The 18,630-nt window shown below is 42.4% G+C and overlaps 1 protein-coding gene across 3 annotated transcripts in view; it reads left to right on the forward strand.

Moving 5' to 3' along the window:
- The first annotated feature begins 10,765 nt into the window (after positions 1-10,765).
- ANO10 (anoctamin 10) overlaps positions 10,766-18,630 on the forward strand; it is a 213,205-nt gene continuing 205,340 nt past the window's right edge. For all 3 annotated transcript variants that reach the window (XM_079934520.1, XM_079934521.1, XM_079934522.1), the window contains exon 1: positions 10,766-10,879. The gene's annotated coding sequence lies outside the window, so the exon portion shown is untranslated. The remainder of the gene's footprint in view (positions 10,880-18,630) is intronic.

An 18,630-nucleotide genomic window follows, 5' to 3' on the forward strand; every position in this document is an offset into this window, starting at 1 on the left:
CTGTTGTCCATCTGTATGGCTTCTTTGGAAAAATTACTATTCAGGTCCTCTGCCCATTTTTTTTTTTTTTTTTTTTTTTGCGGTACACGAGCCTCTCACTGTTGTGGCCTCTCCCGTTGCGGAGTACAGGCTCCGGACGTGCAGGCTCAGTGGCCATGGCTCACGGGCCTAGCCGCTCCGCGACATGAGAGATCCTCCCGGACCAGGGCATGAACCCATGTCCCCTGCATCGGCAGGCGGACTCTCAACCACTGCGCCACCAGGGAAGCCCCTCTGCCCATTTTTAGATCAGGTTGTTTGGTTTTATTTGTTATTGAGTTGTATGAGTTCTTTATATATTTTGCATATTAGCCCCTTATTAGATATATGATTTGCAGATATCTTCTCCCATTCAGTAGGCTGCTTTTTCGTTTTGATGTTGATTTCCTTTGCTATTCAGCTTTTTAGTTTGATGTAGTTCCATTTCTTTATTTCTCCTTTTGTTTCCCTTGCCTTTAGAGTCAGATCCACAAAGATATTGCTAAGACCAGTGTCAGTGAGGTTACTGCCAATTTTTTTTTCTAGGCATTTTATGGTTTCAGTTCTTACATTCAAGTCTTTAATCCATTTTGAGTTAAATTTTTGTGTATAGTGTGAGATAATGGTCTAGTTTCATTCTTTTGCATGTCATTGTCCAGTTTTACCAATGCCATTTATTGAAGTGACTTTCCTCTCTCCATTGTATGTTCTTTGCTCCTCTGTCATAAATTAATTGTCTATATATGTGTGGGTTTATTTCTGTCCTTTCAGTTCTGGTCCATTGATCTGTATGTCTATTTTTTGTGCTAGTACCATACTGTTTTGATTACTATAGCTTTGTAATATAGTGTGAAATCAAGGAGCATGAAACCTTCAACTTTGTTCTTCTTTCTCAAGATTGTTTTGGCTATTTGGGATCTTTTGTGGTTCCATAAAATTTTAGAATTGTTTGTTCTAGTTCTATGAAATATGCCATTGGAATTTTGATAGGGATTGCAATGAATATATAGATTGTTTTGGGTAGTATAGACATTTTAACTATATTAATTCTTCTAATTCATGAGCACAGAATATCTTTCTATTTATTTGTGTCTTCTTCAATTTCTTTTATTAGTGTAATAGTTTTCAGTGTACAAGTCTTTCACCTCCTTGGTTAAATTATTTATAGGTATTTTATTCTTTCTGATGCAATTGTAAATGGAATTGTTTTCTTAATTTCTCCTTTTGATAGTTTGTTATTAGTATATAGAAAGACCACAGATTTCTGTATATTGATTTTGTATTCTGTGACTTTACTGAATTAATTTATTAGTTCTAACAGTGTTCTTTTTTTACATCAATCCTGTGTCAAGTTCTTTAAACATGTTAGTATGGATAAGGGCAACAAATGGTTCCCTTCACTCAGTATGACAATCTCTAGGTCCATCCATGTCACTGCAAATGACATTATTTCATTCTTTTTTATGGCTGAGTTAATATTTCATTGTATATATGTACCACATCTTCTTTATCCAGTTCTCCATTGGTGGACATTTAGGTTGCTTCTGTGTCCTGGCTATTGTAAATAGTGCTGCAATGATCCTAGTTCAGAATTATAACACTATAATAAGCCCCCTACATATGAATGAGTTCCATTCTGAGAGTGTGTTCGTAAGTCCAATTTGTTTGTAAGTCCAACAAAGTTAGTCTAGGTACCCAACTAACACAATCAGCCATATAAATAGTACTGTACTGTAATAGGTTCACAATACTTTTCACACCAATAATACATAAAATACAAACAGGGGCTTCCCTGGTGGCGCAGTGGTTGAGAGTCCGCCTGCCGATGCAGGGGACGCGGGTTCGCGCCCCGGTCCGGGAAGATCCCACATGCAGCGGAGCGGCCGGGCCCGTGAGCCATGACCGCAGAGCCTGAGCATAAGGAGCCTGTGCTCCGCAATGGGAGAGGCCACAACAGTGAGAGGCCCGCGTACCGAAAAAAAAAAAAAAAAAAAAAAAAAAACACAAGAAATAATGAAAACATTTTTAATCTTACAGTACAGTACCTTGAAAAGTACAGTAGTACAGTGCAACAGCTGGCATACAGGAGCTGGCATCGAGTGAGCAGGCAAGAAGAGTTACTGACTGGAGGAGGGAGAGGAGGTAGGAGATGGTAGAGCTGAAGGACCGTCAGCAATAGGAGACGGAGGGCAGGTTGCAATTTCACTCATGCCTTACATGATTGGACATGCGACACACGTTTGCATCTTTGAAAGTTTGTAACTTGAAGGTTCACATGTAGGAGACTTACTGTATTAACAATACATTTCTGAGTGAAGTTTGAGATTTCATTCTATTCATTTATCCGTAGATCATATCCCACAAAGGGTGGATAATCAGAGTACTGAAATAATTCTGTTCTCTGTGTAGCTATGTTGCCACATTTCAAATAAAGTTAGGCTCATTTGTCGCAAATTGTTTTCCACTTTAGGGGTTTATTTTTATCTTTTTAAAAAATCTTTTGAATATGTAAGATATTTACATGATTCCAAAGTAAAATCTGTGTGAAAAGATGTCCTAGCTACAGTAATGAAGCAAGAAAAACAACAAAAAAAAATGTTATCCAAATAAGAAAGGAAGGAGAAAAACTGTCACTATTTACAGATGATATATAATATATAGAGAGAACCCTGAAGACTCCTAACTTCTCCGTGATTCTCTTGTTTTTAATTGACACCTTTCCAATGGAGAAAGAGGCTCAGGTTTTGTTTTTTTGTTTTTGTTTTTTTGGTGTGTTCGTTTCTGCTTTATAACAAAATGAATCAGCTTTACATATACATATATCTCCATATCTGCTCAGGTTTTTAAAAAGTTTTTGAGGCTCCCATTATATTAAACAATAAACAAAAAGTCAAAGCAGGATTATAAAATGTTTAAATTGTTAATTAAATACTTTAAATATCCACATTTAATGCAGTGCATCCTTTAACACAAAAGTACAAGACAATATAATTATACTAATTACAAGATAATGAAAAATATTAAATTCATCGTATATAACCATTACTATTGTGGTCTGTTAAAGGGACACAAACTAAAAGTTACTTGATAGGCGTGTTCTTTCAATCCTGTGTGTACATCTCTATAACTACTTCTGTACCCTTAGAGATGATGTTTTGCTTAAATCTGGAGACTTTTGTGAATGTAGATTATGCACCAAAGGACTCCCTAGGCCCTGTTAATGACCCCTGTAGCAGGTGCAGGCATAACCCACCTATGTTCCCTCAGGGCTGTCCAATGACCAGCACTGCATCTGGTAGCCTGAGGGTGCCTCTGGTGCTCCCAACAGATACTTTAGCCAAAATACCAGAGAAGAAACCTCTTCTAGCCAGCAGTCCTCAGCCAGCTCCCTCATCCATCAGGCAGGAAACTGCGGTGTGTTCTCCACTGGCTCCCAGAATTGCCCGGGAGTTTCAGCCCCTTCTACCCACAGAGCCACCTGCTTGACCACACCCCCTGCATTCCCCATCTCTCTCCTTCACTCCCCCACCTGTGCTCCCTGGCTTTCCTCCCAAATAAACTGCTTGCTGTGAATCCTTGTCTCAGGCTCTGCTTCTGGGGAAATCCACACGAAAACAACACTGATTTGGGTTTATGTTTTTTGCTTATTTGTTTGTTAAGCATTCACCACATGAAAATATTTACCTGTCACACACTGGGCTCCTCAAAAAGAAGGTGTCAGAGCTTCCAAATTATAGGAACAAAATAAACCCAAACTATAAGTCACGTCAAGTCAAAGACCTTCCAAACATTCCCTTTTTCTATTTCATCTATTTCATATCCCGTTCTATTTCTATAGGTTAAAGGACTATATTTACTTTATAAAAGTCAGAATTCATTTTCGTCTATGGACTTAGGTGTACTGGACAATACTTAAATAGAGAGTAATATCTGTAGCATATATTGGAAGACGTCAGATGAAAGGATTTTAAATTACGTCCGGTATACATGAAAGAAGACAGAGAGATGGGTAGGGCTTTCCAGGCTTCAGCGCACCAACGTTTGACGTGAGTGATGAGCAACAGTGGGGGCTCAAGTTAGCCTTAGGCTCAGAAACTTTTGCTTGCCATGAAGGAAGTAGATGCCAGCGACAAGGTGTCCTAAATGATGCGTGAGTTGTTACACGTGGGTTCAGGACCCTTGTCTTGTGGTGGGACCAAAGTGATAATTTTTGCCGCACTCATGCCCAGGAAGACCATGATTGGCAGCAGCATCATGTCTGAGCCCTCACCATGAATGACTCCTCCTTCCATCCCTTAATTCCTCACCTACCTTCTGCCCAGCTCCATGGACTGCTCCTTGTTTCCCTATTGCATGATTTGCTTTCCTGCCTCTGTACCTTTGCTCATGTCTTCCTTCTTCCTAAATGCCTGTCTACTCCTCCACTCCCCACCCCCTGCCCAACTCACGCATGTCCCCATCTCCTTTCATTGAAGCCGCCTTGGGTGTCACACCTGCCATCGATCCTCCCAGCAGTCCTTCCAACTCTGAGTAATTCATCCCTCCTCTGATCTCCTATAGTACATTTCTTTTTCCTGCTCTACCTGCAGTTGACACTTGAACAATACAGGTTTGAACTTCACAGGTCCACTTACACGCAATTTTTTCCCAATAAATATGTACTACAATACTACACTATCTGGTTGGTTGAATCTGAAGATACCAAACCACGGATACAGAGGGCCCACTGTAAAGCTGTTCACAGATTTTTGACTGCTGGTGGCCGTTGACCCCTAACCCCAGCGTCGTTCAAGGGTCAACTGCATTCTTTATATTATAATTGTGTGTGTAGGTGCCTTGCTCCCCTACACGTGTAAGCTCAGTGAGTGGTCACCAGTGGGGAATGCATGAGTAAGGGAATGCAGGAATTTTGAAAGTCACTGGATGGAACTGGAGTGTTTGGAGTTTTAGATTTTTTGGTCTGTCTTAATTTTTACTGTTTCTGGTGAGTGGGGATGTGTGAAGAAGGAAACAAGATGCTAGGTAAAGGAAACTTTTTTTTTTAACTAAAAGACATGTAAAGAAGAAATCCAGTAATCTTTTGTCCTCTTATAAAGTGTGTGTAACTCTGAGGTTTGGCTATATGTGCAGGATGTAGGATATACTTCCATTGGGAAAACTCATGAGTTGGGCTGGTAGCAAGGCTACTCCTAATTGTTGGGAGATATTCTACAGGGACGTGTGTCTGCATATCTTCTGAGTAAAGGCGCTGACATGTTTGTTCCAAACTATCTTTTTGAAGGATGTTTGCATAGCAAACAGCCTTGGGATTGAGCTGGTTTCTCCCTGTGGAGCAGAGGGAAGACCTGTTTTCTGTCTAGGATAATAAATATAATGTCTCCCTCAGGGGTCAAGGTTGAGCAGGCTTGCTACCAGCCCCTTAGAAGTCCACGGTTACCTAAACTCAGAGTTTCTTAGCTATGATGCAAACCTGATGAGTGTGTAGAATCCTCTTGGGCTGCTCCGTATTGCTCCCATGGGACTTGGGGACAAGGGGAGCTGACACAAACGTGGAGCTCAGACTCATGTGCAATGAGTAATAAAGTCCTCTGACTCTGATCCAGGAGTCTCCTGTCTTCTGTTGGCATCTATGAAACTGATGAGTTAACTTACTTGCTCACAAGTATGGTAAGATGTCATAGCATTTGTAGTTCTTGACACTAATGATATAGATTTTGATAGTTGAAGATACTCATCTTCATCAAAATCTAATATTTAGGATGATCAGTTCTCCTCAGGTGAGCAATTTCATAGAGGAATTCTGTTACTTCAATGGCTTTATTCCAGGAGTGTGTTAGATACACAGAAGACACAGAAAAGACCCATGAGCCATTTAGCCTGTTCTCTGCTAAGACAAGAAATTGAAATAATTGTGTCCTTGGTTACTAGGCAGATGTCAAATGGTCATTTCTCTACGTTATAGGTTTCCAGTAAAAATAGAGTGGAAATAAAACAACACTTTCCCCAGAATATTCAAAATACTTATATGATCCTTCATCTACTCTAGAAAATAGGTGCTTGTATTCAACACTTACAGGAAGGATGGAAACAGTTTATATATTTCTTTCTAGGAGGAGGAGATAAGTCTTTCAATATGTGAAAGTAAATTTCTGTTTTTCATTTTTAGATATCAAAATGGAAAACATCAAAAAAATGTTTTGTTTAAGTCACCAGTCTGTGATTTTTTGTTTGTTTGTTTTATAGCAGCCAGAACTGACTAAAACACTCATCTTTGACAAAACAAGGAGACACTGAAGCTCCAAACCATACAAAAATGATGGCAGTGGTCCCCAGGGCAGTGAGGATAAGTAGGGACACTGGCAGAAGTGGAGAGAGCACACCCATGTCATGAGAGCAGTTCTCAGGTGGGGCTGGTGGATACTCCAAGGTAAAGGGCTCAGGGTAGACGGTGCACAAAGCCAAATCCCAGCTAGAGGAGTGGCATGTAGAGAACAAAGGTCGAAGCAAAGAGGGCAGGGCTCAGTGAGGACACAGGCAGAAAAAACGTATATTTGCAGGAAGCAGCCTGCCAATGAACAGGGAGAGGGGAGGACCGCACTGTGAGCAGCCCTCCAAGCCCTCCAGCTGCCTATTTTTTCACTGACGAGAAGTAAAGCCTGAATCAATTCACTCACCTAATACTGAGCCATAAGAAAAACTCCTTCCAGCCAGGAACCTGGACCCTACCAATATCTACATCCTGCAAGTAGCTCACGTGAGAGAAGGTGAGACAGAAAATAAAACATGAACAGGTAGCACTTCAAAAAGAAGTGAAAGGCAAAAAAAAAAAGGCATCAAAGAATTGAAGGAAAACTGGAAGAAGTCCATGAAAGAACAGACACTAAAGAAAACCCAGCAAGGGCCATGGAGAGCAGGAATGAAAATAGCAAAATGGAGTTTAAAAGGATTAGAGAGAGTAGGTTACACTTAAATAGGGAGATCAGAGTAGGACTCATTGAGGAAATGACATTTTGAACAAAGTCTTAGAGGAGTGAAGGAGTGAGCTGTTCCCTAGGAAAGAGTGAGCACCTTAATGTCAGATATAAGACAAGAAGGAAGGAAGGAAAATTATAATGGTTTTCAGATTATGGGACTGTAAAATTGGAGATCCTAATGGAATAAACCACTTATAAACTGCAAAAGATTTTATTCAGGGTATAAAATTAATATGCATAAATTAATGTTCATATAACAGGCAACAACCAAATAGAAGCTATAATGGAAGAAAAAATCTCATTTACACTAGCAATGAGAAAGGTAAATTACCTAGGAATAAACTTCATAAGAAATGGGCAAGATTTATATGAAGAGGTGCTGGGTATAGGTGTTGGAAGCCTAAAAATAGCGTCAGTTTCCCTTGTTAGATGCACTCACTTGAGATCAGGTAGGTGGGAGTTAGGAAACCATCCTGCTGTGGCTCTTGGCCTTGCTACTGGAGAAGTAGGGTGTGGTTTCTTTTCAGCTAGTTCCTGTCTTTATTCTCAAGCTTCCTGGGTGTCAAGAAGCAGCAGTGATTGTGGCAGCTTCCTGATCTAACTCTGAGATCCTAGGATCACAGGATAAGGTGTCCATTCTCCACATTCAGCTAGTGGCTGTGGCTCCAGCCCTGGCATGGACCAAGTAGCCTCAAAAGTTGCAGCTCCCAGTTCAGCAATGTTGCTCCTTCCAAGATATATGTCTACAAGTGCTTTTCCAGCACTTCCTGATGATTCAATAAGGACTTAATTCTCTTTATTAAATCTCTTCCTGTGTAAAATACACAGAGTGATTTCTGTTTTCTGTACTGAAATTGGTCTGACATATTTGATATTGGAAGTGGTTGCAGAAATCAGGCCCTCAAGATGGGAATCTGGGATTGGATCTGACCCGGCTAGGTTTGAAGATAATGGTGAACTTGCCACCAGGGGAAAATGGGATACTGCAAATCTAGGGCATGCAGTGGTAAAAGTTCTGTAATCACCTGTGGTTGCCTGGAATGAACAGTTTACTGAAGGCAAGGAGGCTTCAGTGGCTGCCCTACTAGATAGCTATAATGGGAATGAGGGATTCAAGAACTTTTGGGATGGGTTGGTCTTTTCTGACTGTATTGGAGAGTTTAAAGAAAGAAAATGATATATTGTGAAAGTCCAAAAATACATAAGTAAATTTAATTATGATAACAGTGGCATTTAAAATCAGTTGGGGAAAGACGGATTATTTAGTAATTGAGGTTGGGCAAATGCGTAGATATCAAAGTTGGATCCACTGTACTTAACTCACATCAAAACAAATTCCTGAAGGGTCAGATTTTTAAAGGAAAAAAGCAAAATCATGAAACATTAAGAAGAAACCATGGAAGGATTTTCAAAGTAATCTAAGAAAGGTGAAGTCCTTTCTAAGTCTAATATACCCAAAAGTAGTAAATAGTAAAACAGAAGCTTGATAAAAGTTGACCAACTGGAAATGAAAAAGGTCTGCGTGGCCAAAAAAACAAAACAAACAACAAAACCAACCCAACAAACAAAAAATAAGCAAGTAAAACAGTGTAAGAAAAGTCAAAAGACATGACAAACTGAGAAAAAGTTTTGACATTCATTTCTAAGGAAAGGACCATTCTTACTATTATATAAAGTGTTTCTATAAAGTGGACAAAATACATAAATAGATAATTCATGGCAAATGAAATACAAATGTGCTTTATCACTCATAATAAGAGAAATACGAATAAAAACATTTTTTCATTTATTAAATTGATCAGTTCCAGTTCTGGCTGAAATGGACTATGTCCACTGCAGCCTATGTCCACCACAGGAGACTATTAAAACCTCTGGACAAAATATGTAAAAAAGGCTACCACAAGCTGGAGAGAGGGGTGAAAACTCCTGATTGCTTTTCCTTCTCCCCACTCTGTCCTGAGGCCACTCCCAGTCACAGAGCTTCCCTGCTATAGTATAGTGATGTGGATAACTAGACTCTGATAGAAAACCTGTCCCTCTGGTCAGAGGAAATGGGAAAAAGGACACATTGTGCAGACTATGGGGAGAATCCCTGTCGTTTTTTCTCTCTTTCCCCTCAATATTGTCCTGAGGGCAGCCCCAGTTGCACAGAGCAGCACAACAGGTATAAAGTATGGCAGACTCCAGGAGAACCCTATCTCTCTGGCCAGCAGAACTGGAAAAAGGGGGTTCTGGGTGTCACAGATTATAAAGGAAATGCCCAAAAGGAGAGTGATGCAAAAGGGAATCCTTAATTCTGTGTAGTGGTTTGTTACACAGCAATAGCTAACTGATACAGGAATCCATGTCATTAACTGAAGTCTGCCTTTTGTGTTGTCCAACAGCTAATTTGTCATACTTAACACAAAGTTTTAATGTGCTAATTGTGGAGAGGAAAGGAGACCATCTGTGTGAAACGCATTTTTAACATTTCCATTCAATCTTTTTTCCAATTCTTCCAGTCATATAAATATCAGAAGATGACATTATATGGAGGGATGGCCATAAATTCAAGGAATGAGAAGTTAGGAAGAGTGCAATTAAAAAACAAAAATGTACTGAGTAATCAATGTCTAAACCTGTTGAAGCGCATAAACAATTTGTCCAGATCTTCAAAAGAGAAAGAACTTCTGGCCACACCCATGATGGCCACAGGGGAACTGGCTAATAACGTCGTGAGCTGCTATGACAGGCATCTAGAAAGATCAACAAAGGGCCCCTCGCAAGTAATTAGGCTTCTGTGCCTTGCCCCTGGTCTCCCTGTCTCCTGTCTTGAGTCTGGAAGACACAGAGAAGGGGCAGAGGATGGAAAAGCAGACACGGCTTTTCTGGCGTTGTAGGACCTCGAGGCATCTGTCTAGACTGAACAGCGTGTACGGAAGGAGAAAGGGTTCATACATTGTTTTCTTTCATTCCTTTGAGTTACTGCATGCCTACTGTGACTCTAACGCTGTTCTAGGCACTGGGGATGTATCAGTGGATAAAACAGACAAAAATCCCTGCCCTTGTGAAGCTTACATTCTAGGGAAAGACTGACAATAAATATAATAATATAAAACGTTAGAAGGTGATGAGTGCTGTGGAAAAAAGAAATATGCTAAGGTAAGATAGTGGGGTAGGGAGGAGAGCAGGTATTAAATAGGATGGTCAGAAAGGGCCTCAGTGAGAAGGTGAGATTCGGTTCCCGCTTCCCGTGAGGGAGGGAAGGAAATAAATCATCTCCTTAATTAACGAAGAGCTTGCAAGGCACTGGGAACACATTCCCAGGGCACAGATCCCGAGGTGGGCGGGGGGATAATATATTGGAACTGGGTTTTTCACTGCCTGAAAGTGAATTACAACTAAAATGAGGCTTGTTCTTATATTTGAAAGTGACAAGGAAGTTGGACTCTGGACCTTAAGAGACGGAAAAGAGGAAAATGTGAATGGACATATTTCTTTGCAGGTCGCCCCTCCATACTCTCGGAGTGACAGCCCAGCCCCGCGAGGCCCCGCCTCTCCACCGTGGTGCCGCCCCCACGCGGAGTGACAGCCCATAAGGCACGCCTCTTCCTTAGCAGTCTCAGCTCTCACTCCCGGCGACAGCCAGACTAGGCCAGTCTAGTGTTTCTCTGGAGCAGCCTGGTCTCTGCCGGGAGTGACTCAGCCCTAAGCCCCGCCTCCCCCACCTCAGCCCCGCCCCCGCCTGCGTGCGAGCGCGTCTCGGCCCCGCCCTGCACGCCCGGCGCTAGGTGGTACCCGCCCGGCAGGCCGCGGCTCGCCTCCCGCGGCGAGAGTCGGTTTCCCGGCCTGGGGGACTAGCAGGCTCTCGGGCCCGCCCCCGAAGACGTGGAGTGCTGTGGCGGCCGGTGAGTGGGGGAGGGGACCTCGGACCCCCTCGCTTTCGGCAGCGCAGAGCCTGGGTCGGTGCAGGTGGTTGAGTCCGGGCTGTCGGGCAGCGGCGCGACGCTTCCAGTGACTCCTCCCGGCCGCCGCCCTTCCTTTCCGGGGTAGCTCCCGGGGTTGGCAATCCCGGGAATGGGAAAGTAGGACGGGGAGGGACGCCGAGGTTGGGTGACGTTCGGGTGGGAGTGGCAGTCGCAGGTGGAAGCTGCAGAGGGCCGAGGTTGGTCTGAGGGTGGAGGGTTGATAGAAGAAAGTGGTGAAGCTGAAATCTGGTGGCTGGTGGAGTCAGGATGCGAGGGCTTGGGGGGCTCCAGAGCAACGGGGAATGAGATGAGTGGGGGTGGAGGAGTCGACGAAGCCTAGTGAAGGGCATTTGAGGGAAGGACCAGCTCACGGGGGCCCATGATTCACGCTTCCCCGAGTGTCCGGAGAGCCTGGAGCTTCGGGTATCTCGGCACGGGCGTGACGCTAGTGAGCTTGCGGGGTTGTGCTCTCACATCGGGGTGATCGGGTTTCCAGGCTTTCGACTGGGACACACAGTACAGCTCAAGTATTAGATGAAAGTCAGGGGCAATGCCTGGGACACCTGAGAAACGTGGCTGGAAGGGGTGCTTCTCCTATGGAATGCTTCTAATTTCCCTGGAGCCTTGGCGGCGCCAGCGTTGGTGCGGCGCTGTCTTCTGTGAAACCCTATTCCGGCAGCCCAGACGGTGTATGGAGGTCCCGCACAAAGTTCAGAGTTGAGGTTTTTATTCAGACTCAAAAGCAGTCGTATCACGTTCCCTTAAATCCTGCGGAGTTTTAATTTTAAAAATATCTAATCCTGTGGGGTTTTTTTAAAAAAATTTAAATCTTTCTTATCTGGCTACTTTGAATTTTAAAGTCACACCGAGCTAGAGAACTAGATGTTTTCTAAGAGCCCATTCTGTGAGTATGATAAACAATTTAAAATTAGCTGTGGAAAGTAGATCGTATCTGTTCTGACCAGTTATTGCTGAAAGAATTGTAGAATTGCAGATGAAGAATGAAATTGAAAAGATTTAAACTAATGGAAAGGGATAGAAAAGTCCTGGTAAATTGGAGACTGTGTGTGCTTAAAAAAACAAAAAACAAACTCAGTGAAACTTTTTTTCACTGTAAGAGAACTTGGAAGATAGAGAAAAGTATAAGAATGAAAATGAAAACTCCATGTAATTTCACCAACCCTAACATTTTTGTGCAATTCTTCTTAATTCTTTTTGTATTTTTTTGTGTATCTAAATGTACCTATTACATAGTTGGGGTCATATTGTTGTATTACTTTGTATTTTGCTTTTTTTCCCTTTGTATTTTTAGCATTTTCCTGGATCATTAAAAATTCTCCCTAAACATCTTTTTAAATGGTGGTATGCTCATCACGTGAATTCATTCTTTTATCACATATTAGCATTTCAGCTGTGTGCCGGGTCCTGTGCTTGGGGAGGAGATTCATTGTTGCTCTAGGTTTTCAGACATTAGTCCAGCTCAAATAAGCAAAATCTTGGCAGTGTCTGGGGTACCAAGTGTAGAAAGAGAGTATGAGTGCAGCATCTAATCAGGCCTGGACCTGGGCTGTTGTGGCGAGGCTGTCCTCATTGTGTCGTGTCTCATCTCTCCTACACCTTCCTGTGGAGGCCTGAGGCCACGAGAGGTTCCTAGGTACGTTCCTCAGGGAATGGGCCTCACCAACTCCCCTACATTGTGGGTGTCACTGAGAAACTCTTTAGTGAGGGTGCATGTGTGCAGTGCTGATATTTCATTCTCAAATCTGCCCTCATCTTAGGTGACTGAGAGACAGCTGCCCTAGGTCTCAAGGAGGACTGTCCCACAATTGCTCTCATAATTAACTGCCTCTAAGTTGTCTTACACCTTAGAGGGGGCCTCCGGAGGGGTCCTGTCCCTTCTAGCACTTGCCATTAAAATTGCAAGTTTTCTCCTAGGAAATCCCGCTCATCTTCCTCCTTGATCAGTGTGGCCCTTCATTTTGCTCTCACTGATGTGTTCCTATTCTGCCTTACGACTGAGAGTAATTTTGTCATTTTGGATTGTGTTTCTCCTTGAGTCTGAAATAAGGTGATTCCTAAACACAGCCTTATGCACTTACTTATTAGCCTTTGAATTTATGATAATTCCATTGATGTTTTTTCTTTACCCAAACTCAGGAAGAGAATAAAGGGTCCCTTATTCTTTTTTGGAACCGTGATAAAATATGTGAACCACCCCCCTCCATGCTTGAACTCCCAGTGAGTTTCTTTTCATATGTGCATTTCAACCACCAAGGTCAGGATTTAACCCTTACTATAGGCAGGTGATTCCAATAGCTAATGTAAGAGCCACAGGGATCCAGTTCCTTTGTAGGTCTCCTTTAGCCCTGGGTGCAGTTCAATGCGTGATTAAGAAGAGCAGAGTTTGAGATGGCTATCTACTGGTCCTGTGCCCGGAGCATATGGAACGTAGCTGCTCTGTGCTTTACAGTTATTGCTGGCTGCTGGCCTGGCTGACAGTCTGGATAAAAGGGGGAAATTGGCTGTGGAAGCAGAAATCATTCTACCCTCCAGTGCCCAGGAAGTCTGTGTGTTGAATCATTGCTTGTTTTCAGATCAGCCCCAACAGGAACCGTGAGGCCCTCTGCTGTGTCCACGCTTCAAGTCCTCATGCCCCCCCAGGTGGTATTTTGGTCCCATGTACTAGTCTAGTGTGCATGGTAATGGTGCAGCCAGCCTCTGTTAAGACCCTCCAGTGAAAGTGGATTGCAGAACTCAGGTTATCCCACGCTGCCACGAGACTTCTTATTTTCCCCACCTTACACTTGGTATTCACGCCGTTGGGCTAGCCAACGTGAAGAGGTGGGATTGGAGCAGGCCTGGATCGCGCTGGTCGGTGAACTGCAAGAGTGATGTTGCGTGCAGAACACAGAGGGGGCAGGAATCCCCCAAGGAGAGGGCGTCCCCAGAGGTGTTACTGTATAGTGATGGAAATTCCCTGAGCAGAGGACACAAGAAGGAGGAGGGCACAGGGTTTCAGGGACGGGAACACGGGCAGTGTAAGAGAGGTTCCTGCCACTTAGGTCACCCAGCCTGTAAGTACCCTGTGGCCCAGTGGATGGCACAAGTGTGAAGCAGCTGAAAACAAGCAGTGTGGAAACTTCCAAGAGCATCTTATATACTGGAGCCTTGAAGGGGTTGAGGCTTACCGGGCTCCACTGAACTGCTCAGTGCTGGCACTGGGGTTAGTCTGTGAGACTCTAACAAGTGAAAGCACACAGCTCCACAGCTGTGGCGAGGCCAGCGTTACTTTTGATGGTGAGACTTTAAATTGGCTAGGTTCAAAAAAACGGGGAAAAAAGGTCTTTTGCATACGGTATGGTGTCATTCAAAGAGCATTGGACTGCAGTCTTATCTCTGTCACACTGGTTGTGTGACTTTGGGTTTTATTAACATGAAATAGTGTGGTCTTGGGACTAATGGACCCCTAAGGCTCCTTCTGCCCTAAAATTCTCTCCAGTCCAACTTCTGCGCTGCTTTTGCCAGTCTCATGGATAGGACGTGCCTAGGTCCCGAGTCCTTTCATTCTATATGCCGTTAACTTTTACCCCAAACTAAACAATCTTTGAAGCTAGGCGACTTCTTGTATACAAAGTTAGTATGTTTTTAATCTGAGGAGTAAAGCAAAATATTATCTTGTATTAGGTAATTTTAAAAGTATCATTTGGTCTCTACTACAGTGTATATTTTACACTTATGTTGAAAATGTGAGCCTTCTATTTTACGAACATAGAAGCCATTTTTTTCTAATCATAAGAAATACCTGCTCACTAAAATTCAAATCAAAAAGAAAAATGTAAAGAAGAAAATAAAACTCATCGTAAATCCTACTACCTAGAAATGGGGATGGAGAAATATATCTGACTAATCACTGATGGAATTTTTATTAGACACACGTACCTACACCGTGACTAACACAAGTGTGTGTAATACACTCATACCACATGTGATGAATACATATGTATACACAAATGTGGTTAAGGATGTGAGCTCTGGCATCAGGCTGCCTGGTTTTGAAGCCCAGCTTCCCTGCTCGAGACTGCATGATGTGGACCGGCTACTTTTTACTTCTTTCACCTCAGTTTTCTCATCTGTAAGATGGAAACGTTAAAGTTCCTTCTTCATGGGGTTGCTGTGAGAAATGACTGAGGTAATTCACATAAAAATGTGTAGCCGTGCTTTGATGCAGTAAATCCTCAGCAAATGTTAGCTAGTGTTGTCATTTTGATATTACTGTGGATGATATATATTCAGAAATGGGGTCATACTTTGCATTTTTACCTTATAATGTGTTATGAAACATTCTCCATGTTAATTTAGTTGGATCTGTATCCTAGTATTAATGGTTCTGTTGTAGAGTTATACTTTATTTAGCCAGTATCCTGTTGTTTGACTTTATAGGAAAGAGAGGAAAGACAGAAAAAAAGAAAGCTGTAATGAACATTTATGTACATTTTTGATTTTATTATATGTTTGGTATAAATTCCTAGAACTAGCATTGTTCTGTTGAATGGTATGAGTATTTAATGTTGTTTTTCAGATTGCTACTCTGCTTTCTGGGAAGGTGGTATCAAATCACAACATCTGGCAGCAATGTGTGAAAATGCCCAGTTTTCTACTCCCATGCCAGACCTGGGTTCTGTCCATCTTTCAACAAATCTGAAAAGGGAAAAATAACTCATTGTTACTTTGCGTTTCTTTCTTAGTAACTTTAAACATCTTTTCAAGTGTATATTTCTCCTTTGTGACTTGTGATTTTAGTTTTTTGTATTTTTTGTTATTGATTTATAAGAACTCTTCGTATATCAGAGATTGTGACATTTTTGTCTGTAATATATTGGAAGTCTTGGTAAGGTCGTGCTTTGAGTAATGAAAGGCATACAGTATCTCAAATAAGAATAAATCAATGAGCAAGTATTTACTCTGAGCTTCTACATAATGCTCGTATACATGTTGAGAACTGAAACCTGCCTTACTTTCTCAGAAAGATTGTTTCATGACCTGGTAATTGTGAATAATTCTCACTCACATTAGGCAATGCATAAAGGCTAAAAAACTTTGACCTTTGATGCCTGTGCACATATGCCCTGCTGAGCCCTGTATTGTCCCCTTAACCTCACCATTCCTTCCATCTTTGCTATTTGCTAACTCACAGCCATTCTTCCCATGTCCCAGGTTAGAAACCTTGGAATCATCTGGGTATCTTTTCTAAATTGCAGCCTGTCCCATTCTCAGCCTCCCTTCTCAGGCTGCCCCAAGCCCTCGGGTTACTGCAGTTGTACTGTTATACTTACCCCTGTGTTAGAATGATTTCATGCACACCTGCTTCTCAAAAGTAAGATGTAGACCTTATTTACTTTTGTATCTTCAGACTCCGTCATGGCCTGGCTCATAATAAGCACATGATTAATGTTTGTTGTATTTGATATTTCCATGTAAAAGATGATGATGGTAAGCCTCTGTAGTCTACTGGTAGATTAACATTTTTCCCCAACTTTTTTTTTTTAATTAATTTATTAAATTAATTTATTTTTGGCTGCTTTGGGTCTTTGCTGCTGCACGCAGGCTTTCTCTAGTTGCGGCTAGCGGGGGCTACTCTTCGTTGCGTTGTGCAGGCTTCTCATTGCGGTGGCTTCTCTTGTCGCGGAGCACGGGCTTTAGGTATGCGGGCTTCAGTAGTTGTAGTGTGCACGCTCAGTAGTTGTGGCACACGGGCTCAGTTTCTTCACGGCATGTGAGATCGTCCCAGACCAGGGCTCGAACCCGTGTCCCCTGCATTGGCAGGCGGATCCTTAACCACTGCACCACCAGGGAAGCCTCCCCCCAACTTTTTGTTATGAAAAATTTCAGAAGTTCAGGGGAGTTGAAAGAATACCATGAAGAACACCCCCTAAACTTACCTGTTGAGATTTCTGTCACTCAGACACATAGCCAATCCTCTGCTCAGAAACCCCCAGTGACTCCTTACTGGCTGTCAGGTTAGATGTAAACGGCAGCATACTTTCTCAAATGGTGGTAGCTTACAAACATGTTACCACTCTGCTCTGGTCGGGCCTTTACTCTCAAGCTTCATTGATAACTTTTGCACATGAAGTGTTCTGAGTTCCCATAGCTTTAATGGCTATCTGTTACCATTCTTTCCTTCTTTATAATTCCTGATTATATCATTAGCTATTTGGAGGTGAGAACTCAGTCCTATTTTTTTTTTAACATCTTTATTGGAGTATAATTGCTTTACAATGTTGTTAGTTTCTGCTGCATAACAAAGTGAATCAGCCATATACATACATATGTCCCCACATCCCCTCCCTCTTGCACCTCTCTCGCACCCTCCCCATCCCACCCCTCTAGGCAGTCACAAAGCACCGAGCTGATCTCCCTGTGCCATGCAGCTGCTTCCCACTAGCTATCTATTTTACATTTGGTGGTGTACATATGTCCATGCCGCTCTCTCACTTCGTCCCAGCTTCCCCTCCCCCCTCCCCGTGTCCTCAAGTCCATTCTCTAAGTCTGCGTCTTTATTCCTGCCCTACCCCTAGGTTCATCAGAACCTTTTTTTTTTTTAGATTCCATATATATGTGTTAGCGTACGGTATTTGTTTTTCTCTTTCTGACTTACTTCACTCTGTATGACAGACTCTAGGTCCATCCACCTCACTACAAATAACTCAATTTCTTTTTTTTATGGCTGAGTAATATTCCATTGTATATATGTGTCACATCTTTATCCATTCATCTGTCGATGGACACTTAGGTTGCTTCCATTGTCCTGACTATTGTACATAGTGCTGCAATGAACATTGTGGTACATGACTCTTTTTTTTTTAATTCTTTATTGGAGTATAATTGCTTTACAATGGTGTGTTAGTTTCTGCTTTATAACAAAGTGAATCAGTTATACATATACATATGTTCCCATATCTCTTCCCTCTTTCGTCTCCCTCCCTCCCACCCTCCCTATCCCACCCCGCTAGGTGGTCAAAAAGCACCGAGCTGATCTCCCTGTGCTATGCGGCTGCTTCCCACTAGCTGTCTATTTTACGTTTGGTAGTGTATATATGTCCATGCCACGTGACTCTTTTTGATTTATGGTTTTCTCAGGTGTATGCACGGTAGTGGGATTGCTGGGTCATATGGTAGTTCTATTTTTAGTTTTTTAAGGAACCTCCGTACTGTTCTCCATAGTGGCTGTATCAATTTACATTCCCACCAGCAGTGCAAGAGGGTTCCCTTTTCTCCACACCCTCTCCAGCATTTGTTGTTTGTAGATTTTTTGATGATGGCCATTTTGACCAGTGTGAGGTGATACCTCATTGTAGTTGGTCCTGTTTTGACCTGGCTTCCCTCGTAGGTCCTAGCCTGGGGAGTTTGATTGGGCTGATACCTTGAAATAGCATTCCTGATGTATTTGTAGTTATTATTTGAATCCAGCATTGATTTATAACACCAGTATTGCCCCAAACAAAACTTGTACTCTGTTAGAGAAAAACAAGGCTTATCAGTCCAGGCCAGACAAGCTGGATCTGTTTGATCAGCTCGCTGAAAGATTGTGATTTCCCCCAGAGAAAGGAAAGATGTTCTGTGTTGTTGGTCATTCCTTTTGTGATTGTTCCCAAGAATTGCTTTGCACTTAGACTTTGGAGTCATTAAAA

This window comes from Stenella coeruleoalba, assembly GCF_951394435.1.
Source record: "Stenella coeruleoalba genome assembly, chromosome: 10".
Lineage (NCBI taxonomy): Eukaryota > Metazoa > Chordata > Mammalia > Artiodactyla > Delphinidae > Stenella > Stenella coeruleoalba.